This window comes from Lathyrus oleraceus, chromosome 7 (genome assembly GCF_024323335.1).
Source record: "Lathyrus oleraceus cultivar Zhongwan6 chromosome 7, CAAS_Psat_ZW6_1.0, whole genome shotgun sequence".
Lineage (NCBI taxonomy): Eukaryota > Viridiplantae > Streptophyta > Magnoliopsida > Fabales > Fabaceae > Lathyrus > Lathyrus oleraceus.
This window is the reverse complement of record NC_066585.1, coordinates 271,758,972-271,781,805: the sequence shown is the minus strand read 5'-3', so window position 1 is coordinate 271,781,805 and position 22,834 is coordinate 271,758,972. Positions and strand designations below refer to the sequence as shown.

The 22,834-nt window shown below is 37.4% G+C and overlaps 1 non-coding gene across 1 annotated transcript; it reads right to left on the bottom strand.

The window, feature by feature from the left end:
- Positions 1–17,936: 17,936 nt before the first annotated feature.
- LOC127108539 (small nucleolar RNA R71) lies at positions 17,937–18,043 on the bottom strand. The gene has a single exon (XR_007796070.1). It is a non-coding gene; the product is annotated as a small nucleolar RNA R71 (small nucleolar RNA).
- Positions 18,044–22,834: the final 4,791 nt, after the last annotated feature.

Here is a 22,834-nt window from a genome sequence, read left to right as displayed (position 1 = left end):
CAGGTGGTTGTGAAGTTTATCAAGAACCAGCTGATTTGCCGTTATGGTGTGCCAGACAAGATCATTACTGATAATGGATCTAATCTGAATAATAAAATGATGGATGAGTTGTGCGCTGAATTCAAGATTGCACACCATAATTCCTCTCCCTACAGACCCAAGATGAATGGGGCTGTTGAGGCTGCTAATAAGAATATCAAGAAGATTATCCAGAAGATGGTTGTTACGTACAAAGATTGGCATGAGATGCTGCCATTTGCTTTGCATGGATATCGTACATCTGTCCGCACTTCAACAGGGGCAACCCCTTTCTCTCTTGTTTATGGCATGGAGGTTGTTCTCCCAGTAGAGGTGGAGATCCCATCAATGAGAGTCTTGATGGAAGCCAAGTTGACTGATGCTGAATGGATTCAGAGTCGTTACGACCAGTTGAATTTGATTGAAGAGAAGCGATTGACTGCCATGTACCATGGTCAGTTATATCAGCAGAGAATGAAGAAAGCATTCGATAAGAAGGTCAAGCCTCGTGTGTTCCGAGAAGGTGACCTCGTGCTCAAGAAAGTCTTGTCTTTCGTGCCCGATTCCAGGGGCAAGTGGACTCCAAACTATGAGGGTCCATATGTTGTTAAGAGAGCCTTTTCAGGCGGAGCTTTGATGCTTACAACAATGGATGGGGAGGATTTTACTCGTCCTGTGAATTCAGATGCAGTCAAGAAATACTTTGCCTAAAAAAAGAGTATATGCAAAAGAAAAACAGAATAGCTCGCTAAGTTGAAAACCCGAAAGGGCGGCTTAGGCAAAAATGAGCGTCTCGGTGGAGAACCCGCAAGGGTGATCCAGGCAAAAATTAGAGACTTGAAAAAAAAGTATATTTGCATCCCGCTAGATTGAGTACCTCACCCTGGGGCAATCTAGGCAAAAATTAGGGATTTGGCAAGTAACTGCATCCTGACAAGACCTTCTGTTCCGCAGCCGTCTTTTCGTCAGAGGATTCTCGATTCGTCGTCAACCGAAGCTTCGAATACATCGAGATTCAAATTGGTAGAGAAAGGATCATTATGTTCAATGTAGCCCTCTTCCAATATATATCACTGATTTCAAATTTGTACAGATCTATGGAGTTTTGCCATTTGCAGGCTACCATTCCATCAAATAAATTTGAGCTTTTTATCCAATTATTTGCACTCCTATTTGTGTCAATTCAACAAATGTTTTGCATGTTTTAATTGATAAAATATCATTGTTTTAAACAAAGAATTTTTCAAAATTTTTGTTTTAAACAAAGTGGATATTCACAATGGTGAAAGGATACTCAAGAATGTCTCAGTGCTCTCCCGAGGGTGGCATGATTTCCAACATGTAAGACATTTGTTCATATTCCTGGCTTGGTTGTATCCTCTTTCTCCTGCTTTGTTGTTGGGGTTGTTCCCCGAGCAGAGTTTGTTGTTGGGGTTGTTCCCCAGGCAGAGTTGTTGGTGGGGTTATTCCCCAGTATAGTCGCAAACAGAGTGTTGTTGAAGGCCCAGTTGTTCTCCAGCAGCAGTTTCCCTCCAGCATGGATGTTGTTTTTGGAAGATTCAGTTAGTGGGTTGACATCCCCGTACTTTATCTGTCTCCTCAGCATGGTTGCTTTCCATTTTTCCCAGTTTAGTCTGCAGAATGGTTGTTGTGGCAGTTTTTGCCTGTTGAAAACTCTCTCAATCCCCAGTAGGGTCGGTTGGTGGCTCTAGCATCCCAAAGATTGGAGTGATTTCCTGATTTGCTTGTGATCCCAGTAGAGTGGCTTATTGCGGATTCTACTTGTGCGATCTGTCGGATGTATGTTCTCCCCGAGTAGAGCGGCGTGTTGCAGAATCTACTTGTGTGGTGCTTTCTCCTTCAGTGGTTTGTTTCCTAGAAGGATAGCTGACAGCTTTCCCCAGTAGAGTTGCTTGTGCGGCCAGATTCTACGTGGATGATCTGTTCTCCCTCAGTGGGTTGTTCCCCAGCGGAGTTGTGTGGAGTTGCTTTCATGGCAATTCTCGCTTTGTGCAGTTCTCGGTTGATACTGAAGATCCCCTGCAGATATCTCGGGATTTCTCTCCTACCCCAACAAATTTGTCTTTGTGGCCGTAGGTGCCTGTTGTGACTTTCTGTGCCAGTTGGGTTGTTGTTGATCCATTACTCAGAGACTTTGTGATATCTCTGATCTTCTGCCTCCCCGCAGAGCTTTTGCTTTTTAGCATAGGGATCTCCGACAGATTGGCTTTCCAGTTGGTTTTCCCCTGGAAGTATAGTACCGGGCGTGTGATTCCTGGGCCTGTTGTGTTAGATATGTCTGTTTTGTCAGCATTCATCAAACATAAATCACGCATATTCATGCATATTCATAAACATTCAGATATTCATATTGCATTTTTTGCCATATATCTTTTGTTTGTTGTTCTCCTGCTATGGGTGATATAGATCTCTTTGTAGATCTCCTTAAGCAGATGTCGGGTGGTTAATCTCTCCATATATAATCAACCCATAAGCAGAAAGTGTCTGTCTTTTCCTTCTGCAGTTCCCCACTGAGATTATCCTCGTGGATGACGGTTTCTTCCGTTTCTTCCCAACACATATATTGGGATGAATTGTTCCTTTTGAGTTATATCCTCAATAGGACGAGTCTTGATTCAGTCTGTCTTTTCGGATCGACCCCGAATTGGCATTTGTCAACTGTTCTTGTGCTTCCCTGTGGAATAAATGAATGAACTGCCCAGTAACCGGCAATAATTCTTTTATCCCCAGCGGAACCTTTTTGGGCCTCTACCCAGTGACCGGTAGTTGTAAGTCCTATGTTCCCTCTTCTTGGCGGAATTTGTGGTTATATACCTTTTATTCCTCAGCAAGAGTTGTTGGTTTTCTACCCAGTAGTCGGTAGTCGTAAATCCTGTTTGCCTGCTCTCCAGCAGAGTTTGTGGTTTGTTATAAACCCTATTATTGTTCCTGTGCGGATTTGTGATTCTTCCCATCCCCACGCGGAGTTGTTGGTTTTCTACCTAGTATTCGGTAGATGTAAACCCTAATTCGTGGTTATCCCCACCAGAGTATGGCTACTACCCCGTATTCGATAGTTATAAGTCCTATCTCCTTTCCCCTATCAGAGGTAATCTTTGTGGTTCGTTCTGGTTGATGGTGGATGTTGTGTTGTTGTGGTTTCATCCCCAACAAAGTTCGCGTTTCCCTGTGGAATAAATTGAATAAGTGCTCAGTATTTGGCCTTCATTCACCCTTTCCCCAGTGGAGTCTGTGGTCTTCTGCCCCGTATTCGGTAGTTGTAAATCCTTTCGCGGTGTTTTTCTCCCCATCGGAGTTTTGTACCTTGTGGTACAGTTGGATAATTGTCGGATGCTAGCAATTTTATCCCAGCCAGATTTTCGGTATTCTACCCCGTATTCGGTAGTTGTAAACCCTAATTTCTCCTCTTTGCAGAGTTAACCTTGCTGTTCATCCTAACCGATGATGGTTACTCGTTGTGGTTATCTTCATTCAATATTTGATGTTGATATTCCTCTCTTTGCTTGTGGATAATTGCCGGTTGCTAGCAATCGTATCCCCAGCAAGTTGTCTTCTGGATCATTGCCGTATGCTCGCAATGTTATCCCTTTTGAAGTCGCCAGTGGGTCCTTTCACCGTTTGCTAGTGATTTGTTCCCTGGATCATTGATTGTTTATCAATGTATCCCCAGCTAGCCCTGTGGGTAATTGCCGGATGCTTGCAATTCATCCCCAGCGGGTCTTCTTTCATTTACCCGTTTGCTTGGTAATGATTGTTGCTCCCTTTGATTGGTCGTCTTTATATACCTAGTTTGGTATCCCGATGCCTTTCTTTTCGGTCGATTTATCCTTTGTTAACCCAGTAACCGGTTGTGGATAATCTTCCATGCGAGTATGTTATCCACGTTCTGACGGTAATGGATAATATATCTCATGCACTCTTCAGTCGAAGCCTTACGTGTTTCCCTAGTCGAGTAAGATTCGTTATTTCCCTTTGCGGAATCGAATATTTGTTGTTTTGGATAATTGCCGGATGCTTGCAACTTATCCCTTTGAGTTATCTTTCGTTTACCCGGATGCTTGGTATCGATTGTCTCTCTTTTTGGTTAGTCACCTATTATATACTTCGGTATCTCTGGTGTCTTTTCCTTTCGAGTGTATTATTCACGGTCTGCCGGTAATGAATAATATGTCTCATGCGCTCTTTGGTTGGAACCCTTGTTGATTTTCCCCAGTAGAGTAAGATTCGTATTCTTTGTAGAATCGAGTATCCATCCTTTAACCAGTTTGTGTTTCGGATGATGAGTGTTTTGGCATATATACCAATCCACGTTTTCGGTAGATCACCTATTATATACCTCGGTATCTCTGGTGTTTCTTACCATGCGAGTATATTATCTACGTTCTGACGGTAATAGATAATATATCTCATGCGAGTATTCTATCCACGTTCTGACGGTAATGGATATTATATCTCATGCACTCTTTGGGTTTGTGTACCCAGTTGAGTAAGATCCATCTTCCCGTTGTGGATTCGAATGTCCATCCTGTAAGTCGATTTGCTTTCTCAAGCCCTCCTTTCGGATGATGAGTGTTTTGGCATATATACCAATTCACGCTTTGGTCGGTCACCTATTATATACTTCGGTATCCCTGGTGTTCCTTCCTGTCTGCTCCCTATTATGACCTTGGTCCCCTGTGGAGTCAGATTTTTCCTGAGTTGATGTACCTTTCCAGGTCTTTCTCAGATGTTGGTTGATTGATATCTCTCACCCTTATACCGGTCTTAGATATTCATTCTTCCTGAGTTTGTTGCCCTTATACCGGTAACACCTCATCTTGTTGCTTTTCCCCGCGAGAGTCTCTTTGTTAGACATTTCTCCAGTGGAGTTTCCTGTGGTGATTTTTACCCCTTGCTGTATTGGCGTTTTCCCCCCAATATATGCATTTTCCCGACAGGGAGGTTCTTTGTGAATCTTTTTCCTGGTCCGAGTCCGGATCTTTATCCGAAGTATCCCTTGTGGATAGTTTGAGTCAGCTCGTGTCTTTCCAATGGATGTGTTTCCTTTGGAAATTTTCTTTTCCCCAGTTTGAGTCCTTTACTTCCCCAGTAAAGTCGTGTCAGTTTTTGTTTTTCCCCAATTCAGATTCGTGTCCTGCTCACACATTTTTTCCTTTTTTTATCCCCAATAAGAGTCTTGTTAGAGTCTCTGTTCCTGGTGAGTGAATTACTCCGATGGATCGTCTTTTCTTCTGTGTGAACCATATCCCCACAGAGTTTATGTCTTTTGCATGCATACATTTGCATCATGAGGTCTCTTAGGGACCAAAATTTGTATCATTACTGTTATTTAAGCCCATTCTACCGCGTCAAGATGAAGATTTCTAAACTTCACTTCTCCGGGTAGAATGACCTTAAATAGGGGCATCTGTAAGACCCCAATTTTGTCCCTAAGATCCCCCATGGCATCATATCATATCATATTATTGCCTCAAGGATCATTGTGCACCTTGCCTCCCTCCCTGTGGGTGGGTTGTCTTTTGAGTGGTTCTTGATCACCAAGCATGTTTAGCATCTGTATATCATTGCTTTTCATTTGTTTATTAACCCAAAAGTACAAAAATATTGTCATCTAACCTTGTTGCTTGCAGATGAAGCAACATTAGGTCAAGCCAGTCAAAGGCATTCCTTGAGCCATAGATGGTGGCCATTCTGAAGAATTTGGGCACCATGATCATTCATAAGAGAATCATATGAGTTGTGACATCATTTGGAATCAAGATCTCAAGTGGTAGGGGCTTGAAATTCATCAAAGCATTGTTCAGTCAACCAAAACCCTAGCAAAGTCAACTGTGGTCAACTGTGCATAAAATCAGGGATTTGATGGTGGGAAATGGTTGGAGAGGTCTCATTCATGTCCATACAAGCCTCATATAACATTTCAAACATCATCATTGGAGGATTTGAGGTCAGATAAAAAGTTTCCAAAATTAGTAAGTGACTTGTAATTTCAAACTGCCAAAAATGGAAAGGTCTTCTCCTCAACTTTACATCATCAAGCAAGCTTCAAATCAAATTTTGTCCAACATGAAAGTTGAAGATCTTGCTCTCACCTTTCCAAAAAGTCCAAGAACATCCATTTCTCATTTGTGGTTGGCAAATTATGATCAAATCATTGTCAAGAAATTTTGGACTTCAACAAGGCATAACTTTTGCATCAAATGGCAATTCATGTGACTCTTTTTTGAGCAAATTTCTTTTGATCCCCGCTATTCAAATCATTCATTACATTTCATCAAAAATCATCATACAAAAAGTGCATTTTTCAAGTGAAGTCATTTTGAATTTTGGTGGGAAAAAGTGATTTTGAAAAGTATGCACAATTTTCACTCCAAACCAATTGCAATGGCCTTAAAACAGAATTTTGGACTTGCTGCAATTGAATTTCGCACTGTTCCATTGGCACATGATCATAAGGGTGGTTTTGACATTTTGGCATAACATGCTTATTTCACTTAATCCATTTACATTTTGCTAATCATGTTTAACAAACTGGATTAACAGGAAGTATAAAGTCCTAATCATAACAGAATTCTGCATCAACACTTCACAATTTCAGATCCAAACTCATTTTCATCTCAAATTCTCTCAAATTCTCTCAAACTTTTTTCAACTTTTCCATCGAATTTCACCATTCCTTTTGCTTGTTCTTGTGCTAATCATGATCTGCAGGAAGTATTGAAGATCTGTTGAAGCAAATCTTGGAAGAATCCTTGAAGATTACAAATGTTGAAGCTTGAGCATTCACATGGCAATTGGAGATTTCTTCGAATCTGAGCATTGTTGAGCTAAAGTACATCACTCATTCATCTTCCTTACCCTCATAGATCACCTGTTTTCACCTTCCAGGCTTGGAATCCAACAAATTAGCTGCTGCATCTTCATAGAGGTAAGAACTCGAATCCTCCAATTCTTGCAATTATCATGTGGCTTTTGTAGATCCTAGCATGTAGATCATTCTGCAATTTGAATCGTGAAATTTCATTAAGTTTTGAGCAAGTTATGTGGATTTGAAATCTGGATGTTGAAACTTGTTTTGATCGATGCTCTTAATATAGTTAGAATTAATTGAAATTAAGGCTGGATTAGTGATGTGTGATGCAAGATGATTCGATCCATATAATTTTTATGCATTTCTGTGACAAAAAGTTCATGATGATGATGAACACGATGAAGATGATGATGAATGCTTAGGTTTCGTTTCCAGATCGTGTGTAGATCTTGCCTGGCCTTTGTTTTGCATGAATTTTCTGTTTGTGAGCCATGCGTCCAATAGCATCATGCCACGCACTTAAGTGAAACGCAGTGTTTCACTTAAGTGGCGCCCTATTTGAAAACGCACGCAGTTCGAATCCGGATTCCAGCGTTTCTTCATATTTGCTTTTTGGCATTTATTTTCAATTGTGCTTCCATGTTAACATGCTTCCTTTCACCTTTTTTTATTTTTTCCTCATATTAAAAAATCATAACTCTCTCAATAATAATCCAATCAACATGAGATTTTTTCCACAATGATCCTTATGATGTCTTCTATTTTTTGATGATTTTTAATGAATTTGTGCACGGCTGGAAAAAATAATTGCCTAGGGTTTGTTCTCACATGTCATTTCTTGCACATAGCTTGCCATTTCATTTGTGAAATCTTGATGCTTGATCCAAAATTCTTGAAATTTCACATGCATAATCTAGACTCATTCCTGGTCATTTTGGTATATGATTTGCTATTTTTGCATTTCTGGATGTTGAGATATGATGTGATCTTTGGAGGTGTGACAATGTATGTCACACCATTTCTTGTCCATTTTGTGGAATTTCTTTGCCATGCCTATTGAACTTGAATTGATCTGGATTTTTGCATTTTGATACTTATGGATGTTAAGTTTGCTTGTGATTTTTCCTGGAATTTTTGAATGCATTTTCTATTTGTTTGAGAATTTTCCCTCTATTTGACCAATTGTGGACCTTTTGTGAGTCATGATATCATATGATTTGTGAAATTCTTGGTGTTTATTGGATGGACTTGAAATTTGGCATGTGTATTATAGACATCTTTAAGTTTGAAATGGCTTTGATTTGGTTCATTTGTCTTATGTCATTTCTGTTTTATGCTTGCTTGAAGTTGATGCATGATTTGGTGCCTTGTATGAGCTTGTTTGAACATGCTTTGACTTGTTGATTTTAATTGACTTGCTTCCCCTTATCCAAATGCAATGAATTTTGGTGTGTTGCTCATTGAATGTGCTCTGTTTAGGCATGATTTTTCTTGGAATTTATTGAGCCATTTTGGTATTGATATGCTTGTGATCATTCTGTTTGCTCCAATGTGACTCCAACTTGCCTAGTTTGACATGTTTTGCTTATGAAATGGATTTGGTGCATAGTTTTGACATGAGACCAATTGGACTTTGTTCTTATTTGATTAATCTTGATTTTGATCAATTTTTATGTTCTGTTTTGGTCTATTTCTCCTCCTTTGACCCTAGGCCTTGTCCTAGTGGTCTATTTCTCATGTTTGAGTTTGATTTTCAGGTTAAGAAGCAAATGCTTTAAGGAGATCAACTCAAGTTGATTGAGTTTGGTTTATTTGATTGTTATGGACTAACTTGGTTTGTTTTGTAGGATGCTAGCTCATTTGCTTTGAGTTTATGCTTTGCACATGTGTTTGATTGTGTTGACTGTTGGTTCATATCTTGTCTGTTTTGACTTTGTGATTGAGTACTGATTATATTGGATTGATTTCAGGTACCTTAGTTGCTATAGTTCCATTGTGAACTTGCTATTGCTTTGCTTGATAGCTTAAGCATTGAGGTAGAATCTCTTGTCTCCATGTAGTCTGGAAGACCTGGCCTGTTACTTGGCCAGGCACCTGTCTGAAGTCCTCCTTAAGAGGCAATGTTTGTGATTGTTTATCTTTGTCCCCAAGCAGGAAAAGTCCTTTTGATAAGGCAATTGGTAGATAGAAGAGATGTGTAGTCCATCTCCTACTATTCTGTGTGTCTTCCCTTTGCTCACATTACATGTTTGTAGCATTGTGGATCTCAACCCAAGATCTATAGAGTCAATAACTTGTGGAGAGAGTTCCAACTTTCTGAACTCCCGCACCTTCTGATATTCAATGCTCTCCCTGACCAGGGATAAGAGCAATGAGGCACACCCCTCATATCCTTTCATCTGCTTCACCTTAACTCTCAATGTTAAGGTTAAGAGCACCATTTACCCCATTCCATTTGACTTTAAAGTCTAACCTTTGCTTGAGCCTAATTGCTTGGTTATAGTGTGTGCTAAATGACTTTGTTTGATTGATTGCTTGATTCATCTGTACATGTTTGCTTGCATGCCTTTGTACATTTATCATCATTAATTATTCATTATTGCATGATCATCATTTCATATCTTTGTGATTTGTTTGAGTTTGCCCATTGAGGAATCAACTATAAGTCCATTCATTGGCCATTTATCCTATGATTTGGAAGGGATAGAGTGTAAGACCATTTCATTGGCCACTCATGTCCTCTTTGTTCAATCCTTCTATTTGTTTGTTGTATGTGAGGATGCAATTGTAAGACCATGTTGTTGGCATTTGTACTCCCATGATCATCTGTTGGAGATTAGAGTAAGTCCAGATAGATTGGCATCTGACATCCATGTTTTGTCTTTGCTTTGTGAGATTGGAATAAGTCCATTTATTGGCATCCGGTATCATTGTTTTGTTTTAGGAGATTGGTGTAAATCCATTTATTGGTATTTGATATCCGCTTTTGTTTGTGAGATTGGTATAAGTCCATTGATGGCATCCGGTATCACCTTGCTTTTATTTGCTTACTTGTTTTGTTGCTTTATTCCAAAGGACACACTTGAATGATCTTCTATATGATTTCAAGAGGTGAACTTCTAGGAAGTTTTACACCCCTCCATCCGCATCCTTTTGTTTCAAAACCCCTTTTCACTTGTTGATTTTAAAACTTGTAAATACATGTTGTGCAAACATTCTCATCTCTTTTCAAATTAGAAACCTGGACCTTAAGTCCTTGACTTTTCCAACTTCACTTTTCATAAAACTTCTTTGAATTGAATCTTAATCATACTTTGACCATACTTTGTGAATACTCATAATCAATTAACTTCACCCATTCAATTGTTTTGTGGCTTTGTCCATTGTTGATATGTTTTCATACATTAGCTGTAGGTTTCAATTACCATAGTGGTTGATGTAAATCTTACCTTATCCTTAGTGAGTTGATTGTAAGTCTTCCACACTTATTATAGGGTTAACCCCTCACTAGTATGTTGAAGCCATCCTCGCATGGTGGATTGTTGATTCAGGTTGAGTTTTCTCCCATTGGTAATGAAAAGCCTTAGTGCTCTTGTTTTAAAATGAACTCACTAATTTTTGGAAATCTTTTAGCCGAACTACGGCGTTTTGATCCTTACCTTTGATGGAAGGTACGTAGGCAACGGGTTCATCCGTTCAAACACAAAAATAATAACTTGTATATTCTTTTCCCATCTTCCCATTCATGTTTGCACAATATGTCATAAACAAATAAAAATTTTCTTATACAACAAGTGTGAAAAGGGCTCCCTAGGAGTACCTAGGACGTGATGGGTGCCTAACACCTTCCCATTGCGTAATTTACCCCTTACCCAGATTCTCTGATCTTTTCATTAGTTTTCTATGTGTAAAACTTCTTAGGCTTTTGTTCGCTTTTTAGCCAATCCTTTGGATAAATAAAAGTGCGGTGGCGACTCGATTTCTTTGTATACTTTGCTTATGGTTTAATCAATAAATCATATAGCGATGAATACACCGCTACATATACTTATATAATTTTGGTGGTATAATTTAAGGAACGTAAGCCCACTTATGAGTCACAAGTTTTCTTGTGAAGCCTAATGAGAATTGGGTAAGTGGGCAATGGCATGAACATGGGAGATAACATGTCCCACCATAACCAAATAGAAGAGAGGGTCGAGGAGGATAACTGCTTTCTTCATGATATAAGGAAGGACAACTCCCCCTTATCCATATTTTTTGTAGAGGACCTAAGGTAACCAAATATCTAGCCTAGTCCAAATAAACCTCTATAAATAGTTCAACCTTAGGACTGAGGAATGATCTTTAATTTTCCTCAAAAACACATATATAAAGATTTTCACCACTACGTATGAGTTATTCCTATGTATTATCTAAATACCCAAAGCCTCACAATAACTTAATATAGTCGGTGGAGAAGTATGATGTCTTCTGCTTTAGTTACAACTTTGTGGCCTCGAAATTGCTTCATGTAGTGAAGTTGCATCTACACGAGTTAATTATGGTATGAATCAGTGGTCACTATGGAATGTTGCCTCACACGTATCGTTGGCTTTTGGAGGAAAGCATTACAATTTCTCTTTAACTCGAAGTATTATGTCATCCAAAGCTTGGGAATTTAATTGATGTACCAAGTTATAAACACTGCTTGGTATATCAACAACTCCTTTCTTGCCTATTTTAACTTGTAATTATTGAATATTCTGGATAATTTATTGCCTTAATATACAATTATGATTGAGGTTGGTGCAAAGGTTGTCCTTGGCAAAGTATTTACATAAGAAAGGCTTAGAACGTTACTCAATCAATTCTTGGAAGAGCGATATATTCTTGCGCATAACTCACAAGTACTGGATCATTCTATTGGAACAAATTGGTTTGTCCCATATCCTTTATGTTTTAATGATAACAAAGCATTTAAAGAACAATTAGATGTACTAATATTTGTTCAAGTGTGCATGACCATAGACTAAAATTTCATGAATAATCCAAGTATTGGTTCTGACTAGGAACATCTTAAGAGAAACTTAAAGACTAGAATTTGATAGATCAGAAGTTGAAGACCAGATTCTGGAGAAGTCAACTTCTGAAGAGGCCAACGTCCAAAGGTTGGAGTCTAAAAAAGTCAGCCTATAAAGGCCAGACTTTTAAGAAGTCTGCCTCTGTTGATTAGAACATGAAGACTAGCCAAAGTGTAAGGATGAAGTCGACTCTAAAAGGTCATTGTCAACCTCTAAACCTACTTTGTCACGTGAAGACTTAACCTTTATTTTCTTCATAGAGTCATCCGGGATGCAACTGATAATTCCTCTTGCAGTAAAGGAATTTCAAACAAGCTCTCAATGACATTAACCATTTGTAGAAACATTTCAACGTCTCTATTCAAGCTTCTCAATGACTCTCTTGTGTTGAATCTTCAACTACTCTTTTCCTTCTATATTTAAAGAGCTGAAGACTTGAAGAAAAATAACCAATGAACTATTGACATTCAAATAGTAGTTACTTTGTCAAAACACAAGCACAAGTTTAACTTTGGATTTCTTACCTTTCTATATTCTAGAAATCCCTAAGTCTCAGATAGTTCTTCTTGAGTTGTATTTTGTTTGCACCTTTGATTGTATATCAAGTGTATTACCCCAAACAATATTTTATCTGTTAGGTAAATTGTTATAAGTATCTTATTTAGTGTTTGAGCATTTGAAGTATCTTGCTTGTGTGCTTGAGCATTTGAAGTCTCTTGCATGTGCGCTTGAGCATAGAAGTATATTGCTTGTATGCTTAAGCATTTAAAGTCTTTTGCATGTATGCTTAAGCATATAAGTATATTATGTGATTATAGTGAAAATCTCTTGAAAGTATAAGGGGAATGGATTACTCTCGAGTTGTAAGAGGAGTCGGGATAACTCTGTGTGTCTTTCTTCTTTCTTGATTTATTTATTTGTTGCCTACCTTTGATTGATTCAGATTATATACCGTGTGTTTAGAATCTGACTAGGAGTTTTTTAAATAAAGAAAAAGTCAACGTGATTCACCCATCTTCTTGTGTTTTTCTCACCTTCAGTTGGCATCAGAGCACGTTATGTGTAAAACACTTAACAATTATGCAAAAAAGATCCTGAGAAAAACATATTGAATCATTTATGGAGTTTCTGAATCTGATAGTGGTACTCCTCATCCACGTGTTGCTATTAATCATGATTATAGCACTTCATAAAAGAATAATATACATCTAGACCTCCAACTCTCAATGGAGACTCTACTGAGTTTAAATGATGGAAGAATAATATGTATACTCATATCATAGGTCTCGATGATGAGTTTTAGGATATTATAGAATATGACATTAATATTACAGTCAATGGAGTTAGAATGGTGTTTTCCAAAAAACTCTCACACCTGCTCAGAAAAATATTTATACAAAACATCATAGAGTTATAGGCATCTTGGTTGATGTTCTACCTCATTATGAGTACATCAAGATCGTTGATAAATCTACTGTTAAGACCATTTTTAAATCCTTATGCACTACTTATGAAGGGAATCAACAAGTTCATGAAGCTAAGGCCAACCTTCTTATTCGACAATATGACATGTTCAGAATGAAGGACGGTGAAGACATTGCAACCATGTTCTAAAGGTTTCAACTTCTTATATCTAGAATTCTGGTTCAAAATAAGAGATATACTACATCTGATCATGTCAAGAATATTCTTAGGATTCTTCTTGTCAGATACATACCTAATGTAGCAGCTATCTAGGAGGCTAAATACTTAAACACATTAAGTCTTAAAAGCCTTATCAGCAACCTCTAAGTCATGAGATTGAGCTTAATGAAGATGAAACTTCTAGTAAGTCAAAACCTTTTGCTTTGAAATATGTTGCTAAATATGCCAAGGCTTCTCGAGTCTATGAGTTTGAGGAAACTTTTCATGTAGAAGTTCTGCATATGATTCAGATAATGAGGAAATGGCCTTTATCATCAAAAGGTTTCAGTATCTGGCCAAGAAGAACAAAAGATTCTTTGGCAGAATAAGTGGCTTAAGAAGATCAAGCTCTATAGAAAATAAAGATGATTATAAGGGATGATTCAACTGCAAAAAGTCTGGTCACTTCATTGTTGATTGTCCAGAAGTGCAAAAGAATAAGCAAAAGAAAGGAAGTTATCAAAAGGACAGATTTAGAAGCAAGTTCAAAAAGAGTCTCATGGCAACATGGGATGAACTTGACAATGAAAAAGACTACGAAAAGGATGAAGAAGAAACCAATATTCATTTGACGGATCTTACATCGTCTGAAGCAGAATCTGACTCAAATTCTGGTTCAAATTCTAAAGGCCATCCTCACAACGTCGTCGACGAAGAAGGCCAACAACCAATGATGACATCATGGATGCTATCGATGGTATGCAAGCGCAGAATCTCGAAGTGATGCAAATGATGCGCCAGATGCAACAACAACAGAAAGCAAGAAATGCCATAACCGACCAGCGGTTCACTGAGTTGCTAAGCAGGTTTGACGACTTAGAAGTACGTCAGCGATCACCAGGTCCAAGAACACGAGGCGGCAGGCAACATTGATTTTAGCTTTTTCTCTCTTTTCTATTTCTTTTATTTTATTTTATTTGAAACATTGGGGGCAATGTTTCATTTAAGTGTGGGGGGGAAAACCTTGTTCTTTCAACCTTCCCTTTTCAAGTATGTTATTTTCCCTTTCATTGTTATTTCCCTTCCTTATTATATCTAAAAAAAAATAATAATAATAAATAATTTAGTTATTATAATATATATTTATTTTAAGTTAAGTCCCTAGTGTGAAAAATTTCCATTATCTATTCCCCTCAATTTTCTTGAGCCATAACAAAAATTTAACATAATCAATAAATATAAAGGTTGCTTATTTTACAAAACTTGAGTGAAATCAAGACAAAATTATTACCATACCAATGCTCTAAACAAACCTCAACATGTTAGATCAGAAAAGTACCTATTATACCAATTCCTTGAACTTTTAGTTTTATAGTAACCCCGAGTAGTTTATACAAGAAGTCAGCACCATCTTAATAGCAAACTACGTGGAGAGCCGATGAATATAAGTGAATGATTCCCAAAATTACAAAAAAATATATATATTAAGAAATGCACTAATTAAGTTAGGTGATCCTTACCAGATCATTTAATCTAAAGGTTGCAGATCATACAAAAGCATGATACGAAAGATCCATTATGGGTTGGTTCAGCAGGTATCTGGTGCTGAACTTGGTAGGGCGGACTATGGTCCGATCCCCCGCAATTTGCAATAGACTAAAATAACGAAGTTATCCAACTTATGTACCAGAGCTTCAAGCTACAAAAGGGGACCAAAATCACTAACCGGTCACTCAATTATGTGCGCGAAACGATAAAGGGCTTAATGTGATTTCGCTAGAATGAAAACGGGTGAAATAAGAATAAAGGAACTAGGCTAGTTATAATAGCATGACTCGAACTGGTTTGCATAAGGTGAGGTTATCTGAGGTTGTAACGGTAGTTGTTGATGTCAAGATTAAACCCAGGTTACTCCTAAACAAGGTTTACTTGCAACCTAGTATGAATTGATGTGTGTTTTGAAATTTCATCTGGCTAAATTTTTAAACGATTTCTATACTGTATCTTGCTTGAGGACAAGCAAAGGTCTAAGTATGGGGGAGTTTGATAACATGAAATAATATCACATTTTTGGACTCGATTTAATTAAATTATATTATTATTTGTTTCGATTTATTTCACTTTATTCGATATTACTTGGTATTTTTCCTTTTATTTGTCTCAGGTAATTTATTTGAAGCATAAATGGAAAAGGAAGAAAAGGGGTGCAAAAAGATAATGAAAAGCAAAAATCCACAAAAGCCCAGCCCACAAAGCCAGGAGCGCTGAAGTTGTGACGATCGCCACACAAGCTGTGACGAGCGTCACGCCTTACTACCTTGTGTTACGAGCGTAACATATGGTGTGACGCCCGTAACACCCCTCTCCTATATTTTAGGCTCCAGAAGCGCAACAGAGGCACGTTGAAGCCTATTGTTACGCTTGACCCTTGGAACGTGAAGACCATTTTACGGAAAGTACTTTTGGAAACCGTTACAAAGTAGACTAATATAAATAGTTGCTTTTAGCCAACCCTGAAGCTCTCCGTCACTTTCCGCCGTGCAAACATATTTTACAGCATCACTTTTCTGCAACTTTCTACTTTTATTTGCAATTTTTATTTCCTTTTCCAGTCAATCTTTTAAGCACTAAATTAATTTTTCACACAATAGTCTCTACACCGGAAACTATTGTGTATCTTTTACTAGATCTAACCTTACGTTAGATCCTAGAATTTTATTCCTTCGCGTTTATTTTCCTGTCTGATTGAAGAATTCAAGAACAAATCCAACCGGTCTGTGGTGGAGTGTTCAAGATTGCTATTAATTACTCAGGTTCTTTAATTTATTGTTTTAATTTATATATGCCCTACATTACTGTTTATTTATATTGTTTGCCTGATATGGTTTTATTTAAGCATGATAATTGTTTAGACCTGTTTAGCATGTCTGGCTAATTAATTTAGATATCGGTATGTAAAGTAAGCGGAATGAAGGAATCGAAACTAAGTTGGTTTAATTTCATTTAAAAATAAAGTCACTCTTTTTATGGCCTCAATTTACAGCATTAATCCCAAAGTTTTTGTACGAGAGTAAAAGACATAAAGAAGTTAAAAGCAATAGAGCGAAAGTTTGAGTTTTTAACTGGACAGTGTAAATTGGACATTAATTCTAAATCCGGGCGAAAACAATTTTTAGAGTTAATTAAATTCTAATCTTTTTCAAAAAGTATTTTTAAAGGTTAAATGTGAGGACGAGAGTTAAGCATTTAAGTTTAATTATATAATCTAAGTCAACAGAGCGAGAGTTTGAGACAAGGGTGTTTAAACGGTTATGATTTTTATAAAAAAGAGTTTCTATAGATTCTATTGTTTTCAAAAAGTGATTTTGGACTTAACTAATAAGTGATAGCTACGTTAATTTAAAGTCATGGTCTATTCAACAGAGCGAGAGTTTGAGAAAAGGCTTTTAATCAATAGTGTCTACTGAAAAGATTTATTTTAAAACCAAGAAACCAACGAAGATTTGATTCCCTAATTACGACGAACTACATACCGATATCCGCTTAATTGAGATTTAATTTTAGATCTAGTTTTAGTTTTACTTTTCCCCCGAACAATCAAAGTATCATCCGCCTTAGCTTTACGAAGCAATCTTAGAAAATGGTATATCGATTCATAAGTCCCTGTGGGATCGATATCTTTTAAAACTACGTGATAGAACTGTGCACTTGCAGTTAGTACCCCAATTCGACTCATAAAGTCGCGATCAAGTTTTTGGCGCCGTTGCCGGGGACTTTTATTTAGTCGATATCATAACTCTTCTGTTACGCTGTAGAGACTAAGGCAATTTTTATTTCTTCTTCTTTCGTTGATTTGTATGCCACACACTCGCTCACAAGGCGAGCCGTTTTACTTACAAATCAACGACATTAAACTATATCTCCGAGTCTTACGACGAATTCGGGAATATCGTGCTACAAACAATCTCCCTCCTATCGAAGTGCCCAACCTCAAAAATCTTCTTCCTTCACCGATACCCGAGATGGCAGAACCAGCTCGTGCTCTTCGAGATTACGCCGCTCCATCGCAAGATGAGCCGCATTCGAGTATTGCTCCACCCGCAATCGAAGCAAACAACTTCGAACTTAAGCCTTCGCTGCTACAGGCAGTGCAACAGAATCAATTCTCTGGAAATCCTACCGAGGATCCAAACCTTCATTTATCCGTATTTGTTCAATACGCTGATACTGTTAAAGCTAATGGTGTCACTTCAGAGGCAATTCGACTTCGTCTTTTTCCTTTCTCGTTAAGAGATAAAGCTAGAAGATGGCTTCAGTCTCTTCCTTCCAACTCAGTCACCACATGGAACGAGTTGAAGAAAGTCTTTCTTACCCGATATTTTCCTCCAAGCAAAACAGCTATGTTGAGAGCCTAGATAAATGGATTTAAACAGAAAGATAATGAGTCTCTTTTCGAAGCATGGGAAAGATACAAAGACATGATGAGACTTTATCCACACCATGGTTTAGAGGACTGGTTAGTAATTCATACATTCTATAATGGACTCTTGTACAACACAAGATTAACAATAGACGTCGCCGCAGGTGGTGCGCTTATGGATAAACCTTATGCCGATGCTTATCAACTTATCGAAAGCATGGCTCAAAACCATTATCAGTGGGGAAGCGACCGAACAATGGTAGAAAAACCTCAAACGAAAAGTGGCATGTACGAGATAAGTAGCCTTGATCATGTTAATGCAAAAGTGGAAGCTCTGGCCCAGAAAATTGAAAGTTTGAATGTATCACCTCCAACCACCGTGGTTGCCGCAACTCAAAATTGCGAAGTCTGTGGAATCCAAGGTCACACTCCTGCAGATTGTCAACTCCTAACAGGAATCCAAGCAGAGCAAGTGAATTATGCTCAAGGAAATCCCTACTCGCATACCTATAACTCTAACTGGAAGAACCATCCTAATTTTTCATATAAGAGTAATAGTGCTTTATACGCACCAGGACAAGCTCCCAATCAAGCCCCAGCTATACCTCCGGGATATCAAAAGCCGATCCCATCTACACCTAACAATAATGTTCCTAGGAAATCCAACTTGGAAATCATGATGGAGAACTTCATAGCTTCTCAACAGCAAACCAATAAAGATTTCTTAAACCAGAATGTACACACTAGCGAACAAATTAAACAACTAGCAAGTAAAGTAGGTGCCCTGGCTACCCATAACAAAATGCTGGAAACACAAATCTCACAAGTAGCTCAACAACAAGCGCCTACTGCTGCCCCAACTGGTACATTTCCTGGACAGCCCCAACCTAACCCGAAAAGCCACGCTCATGCAATCATATTAAGAAGTGGAACGGAAGTAGAAGGACCGTCTGATCCAAGGATGGAAAACCAAAACTCTAAAAAGTCAACTGAGGAAGAAAGTAAACCTAAGGAAAAGGAAGAGAGTAATAAGGAAACCGTAGAAAAGAAAGAACCTTATGTACCTCCACCACCTTATAAACCACCTATCCCTTACCCTGAAAGGCTTATTAAAACCAAAGATGCGGGCCAATTTAAAAAATTTGTTGACTTACTGAAACAATTAAACGTCACAATTCCGTTTACAGAAGCTATTACGCAGATGCCCTCATATGCTAAGTTCTTAAAAGAAATTCTTTCTAATAAAAGGAAACTTGAAGATAGCGAAACCGTTACACTCACTGCTGAATGTAGCGCCATAATCCAGAATATGCCTCCAAAACTTAAGGATCCTGGTAGTTTCTCTATACCCTGTCACATAGGAAAATTTGTCATAGATAAAGCTCTATGCGATTTAGGAGCCGGTATCAGTGTTATGCCTTTATCCATATGCAAGAAACTGGAAATGGGAGAATTAAGACCAACTAAAATGTTTGTGCAATTAGCAGATCGTTCCGTTAGATATCCTGTAGGAATTCTTGAAAACGTTCTCGTGCGCATAGGTCAATTCTACATTCCAACTGATTTTATAATTATGGACATTAGAGAAGATGAAGTTACACCCATTATATTGGGAAGACCATTCTTAGCAACCGCCGGTGCAATCATAGACGTAAAACGAGGACGACTCACTTTCGAAGTATGAGAAGAGAAAATTGAGTTCATTCTCTCCCAATTTTTGAAAGCACCTGCAATAGAAGACACATGTTACTTCATGGATATCATCGATGAATGCATAAAAGAAACAGAGTTAGAAAATGACAAATTGCCTGACTATCGTGTAGAAGACAAACTTAACCAATGTTTAGCAATAACACCGGACCCTACACAATGCCTTAAGAAACCAACCCTCAACCTGAAAACACTTCCCAAAAATCTGAGATATGAATTCCTAGACTTAGAACTTGAACGACCAGTAATAGTTAATGCAGACCTAGGACCACTCGAAACCGAAAAACTCCTACATATCTTAAGAAAATATCCAACCGCACTAGGATACAACATCACCGATCTTAAAGGGATAAGTCCTTCTATTTGTATGCATCGCATCATGCTAGAAGAAGATTGTAAAACCTCTAGGGAACATCAGAGGAGATTAAACCCGATCCTGAGTGAGGTAGTGAAGAAGGAAGTAACAAAGTTATTAGAGGCAGGTATCATATATCCTATATCTGATAGCAAATGGGTTAGTCCTGTACACGTAGTACCAAAGAAAGGAGGTATAACAGTTATTGAAAATGAAAAAGGAGAAACTATAACCAAACGAATCGAATCGGGATGGAGAATGTGCATTGACTATAGGAAACTAAACAAAGCAACCCGAAAAGATCATTTCCCTTTACCATTCATAGACCAGATGTTAGAACGATTAGCAAAACATTCTCATTTCTGCTATCTAGACGGTTATTCAGGCTTCTTTCAAATACCAATTCACCCTGATGACCAAGAAAATACAACATTCACATGTCCTTTTGGTACCTTCGCTTATCGACGAATGTCGTTCGGCTTGTGCAATGCTCCCGCAACCTTTCAAAGGTGCATGATGGCAACATTCGTCGATTTTCTCGAAAATATCATGGAAGTATTTATGGACGATTTTTCCGTATGCGGACAAAGCTTTGAAGAATGTCTTGAAAACCTAGAAAGAGTTCTAGAGCTATGTGTAAAAGTGAACCTAGTACTTAATTGGGAAAAATGTCACTTTATGGTACAAGAAGGAATTGTTTTAGGACACATCATATCAAATAGAGGAATTGAAGTAGACAAAGCCAAAATAGAAGTAATCGAAAACCTTCAACCTCCGAAAACTGTGAGAGAAGTATGAAGCTTCTTAGGACACGCCGGTTTTTACCGACGATTCATTAAAGACTTCTCTAAAATAACTAAATCTTTGACCGGATTATTAATGAAAGATGCTGAATTTATCTTTGACAATAAATGTTTAGAAGCATTTCAAACGCTTAAACAAGCATTGATCTCCGCACCAATAATGCAGACCCCGGATTGGAATGAACCATTCGAAATAATGTGTGACGCAAGTGATTACGTCGTGGGCGCTGTTTTAGGACAACAAAAGGATAAAAAGCTTCACGTCATATATTACGCAAGTAGAACTCTAGATGAAGCATAAATGAATTACGCCACAACCGAGAAAGAACTCTTAGCAGTAGTATTTGCACTAGATAAATTTCGTTCTTACTTGGTCGGAGCTAAAATAATCGTTTACACTGACCACGCCGCCATTAAGTACCTCTTAACAAAAAAGGATGCTAAACCTAGACTCCTAAGGTGGATCTTGTTGCTACAAGAATTCGATTTGGAAATCAAAGATAAGAAAGGAACTGAAAACGTAGTAGCAGATCACCTCTTTAGACTTGAAAACCTGGTGTTGCACCCCAAAATTTGCCCTCTATTTTTAACTCTAACCAATTTTTTGTTTCACATTCATTTGCATCATCTTCATAAGCATAACATTTTTTTCTGTCTTAATATTAGCCGGAATAATTTCTCGGAATTTACAAACAGACTGGTCAAATTAACTTTTTAACTGTGCCTAAAATTAGTCAACGAAAAAATGTCAAGTTTAAGTTTGCAAATGTCGGTAACATTAATCTGCGGTTCACGTGGTTTAATTTGACATGCTAAAAATATTTTTACGACTATTTTTGGTCATATGTTGATCAGTCTGAGCAGTTTAAACGATCATAATTTTTATTTCAAAATCCGACCAAACGATGTATTTTTCCGAGTCATTTATTTCGCGCTGATTATTTTGACGTGTTCATTTTATTTTTTTCGAGCATTTTGGTGCCCGACTTTTTTTTTTTTTTTAGTCTATTTATTTTTATATTGGGTCTAGAATAAATAAATAGGTTAATTAGTTTTTATTTTAATTTTAACTATTTTAATTATTTAACTTTATTCAGTTTTTAATTTAATATTGGGTTTCAAAATAAACTTAGGCCCATTATCATTAACCTAATTTGTTCCTATATATATTTACTAGCATGACTGATAGAAGGAGGCCAAAAAAAAGACAGAACAAAAAAGAGAAACTGAGAGTGGCTGATCTATACTATCGTACACACAGTTTGGTAATAGTTTATATATGATATATACTTTATCTATTTTGTTGATATATTTGTTACTGTGTTTCAAATACATGTTCATATGTGTGACTGTGTCATGTATTCCAGATATATGCGGTTTGGTCAAATATATCAGGATATCGCCGTTTTGCTTTTTTATGCACATAAGTATAACATGTATAATAATTTGGTTCATTGTATTATGTATTTGATGTGTTTGTTTTTATATAAGTTTTACATGTCTCATAATATATAATATAATATAATAATAATTTTGTTGTTAATAAAAATGCATATGGATCATATAATATATAATTTATAATATGTAACTAGTGTGTTAAATATATTTCTATTTTATGTTATAATTTGATTGTGTTTTCGGATCGGATCGTGTCAATACGTCGTTTTCACATATACGTGTATGAGGCGTGACATTTGTGTTATCCGATCCAGTTGCGATGATCGCAATTTTGCGCTAGCAACGCCGTTGTTTTTTTTTAATTCATATTTTTTTTATATACATATATTTAGATCTGCACATTTTTTTTTCATAACTAACTACCCTGATTTTTCCTAAACCCTGACAATTTCGCCACAAACTCTAAATTTCAAACCTAAAACTTTAACCGTGTTATTTCCTCTAAACCATAAACCTTTTCTTAAACCTTAACAAACCTTATTATTATTTCCTATTTTCGCTCATATTTATGTTATTCATACACTGTAACTGCTCCGCCCTTGTAATATTTTA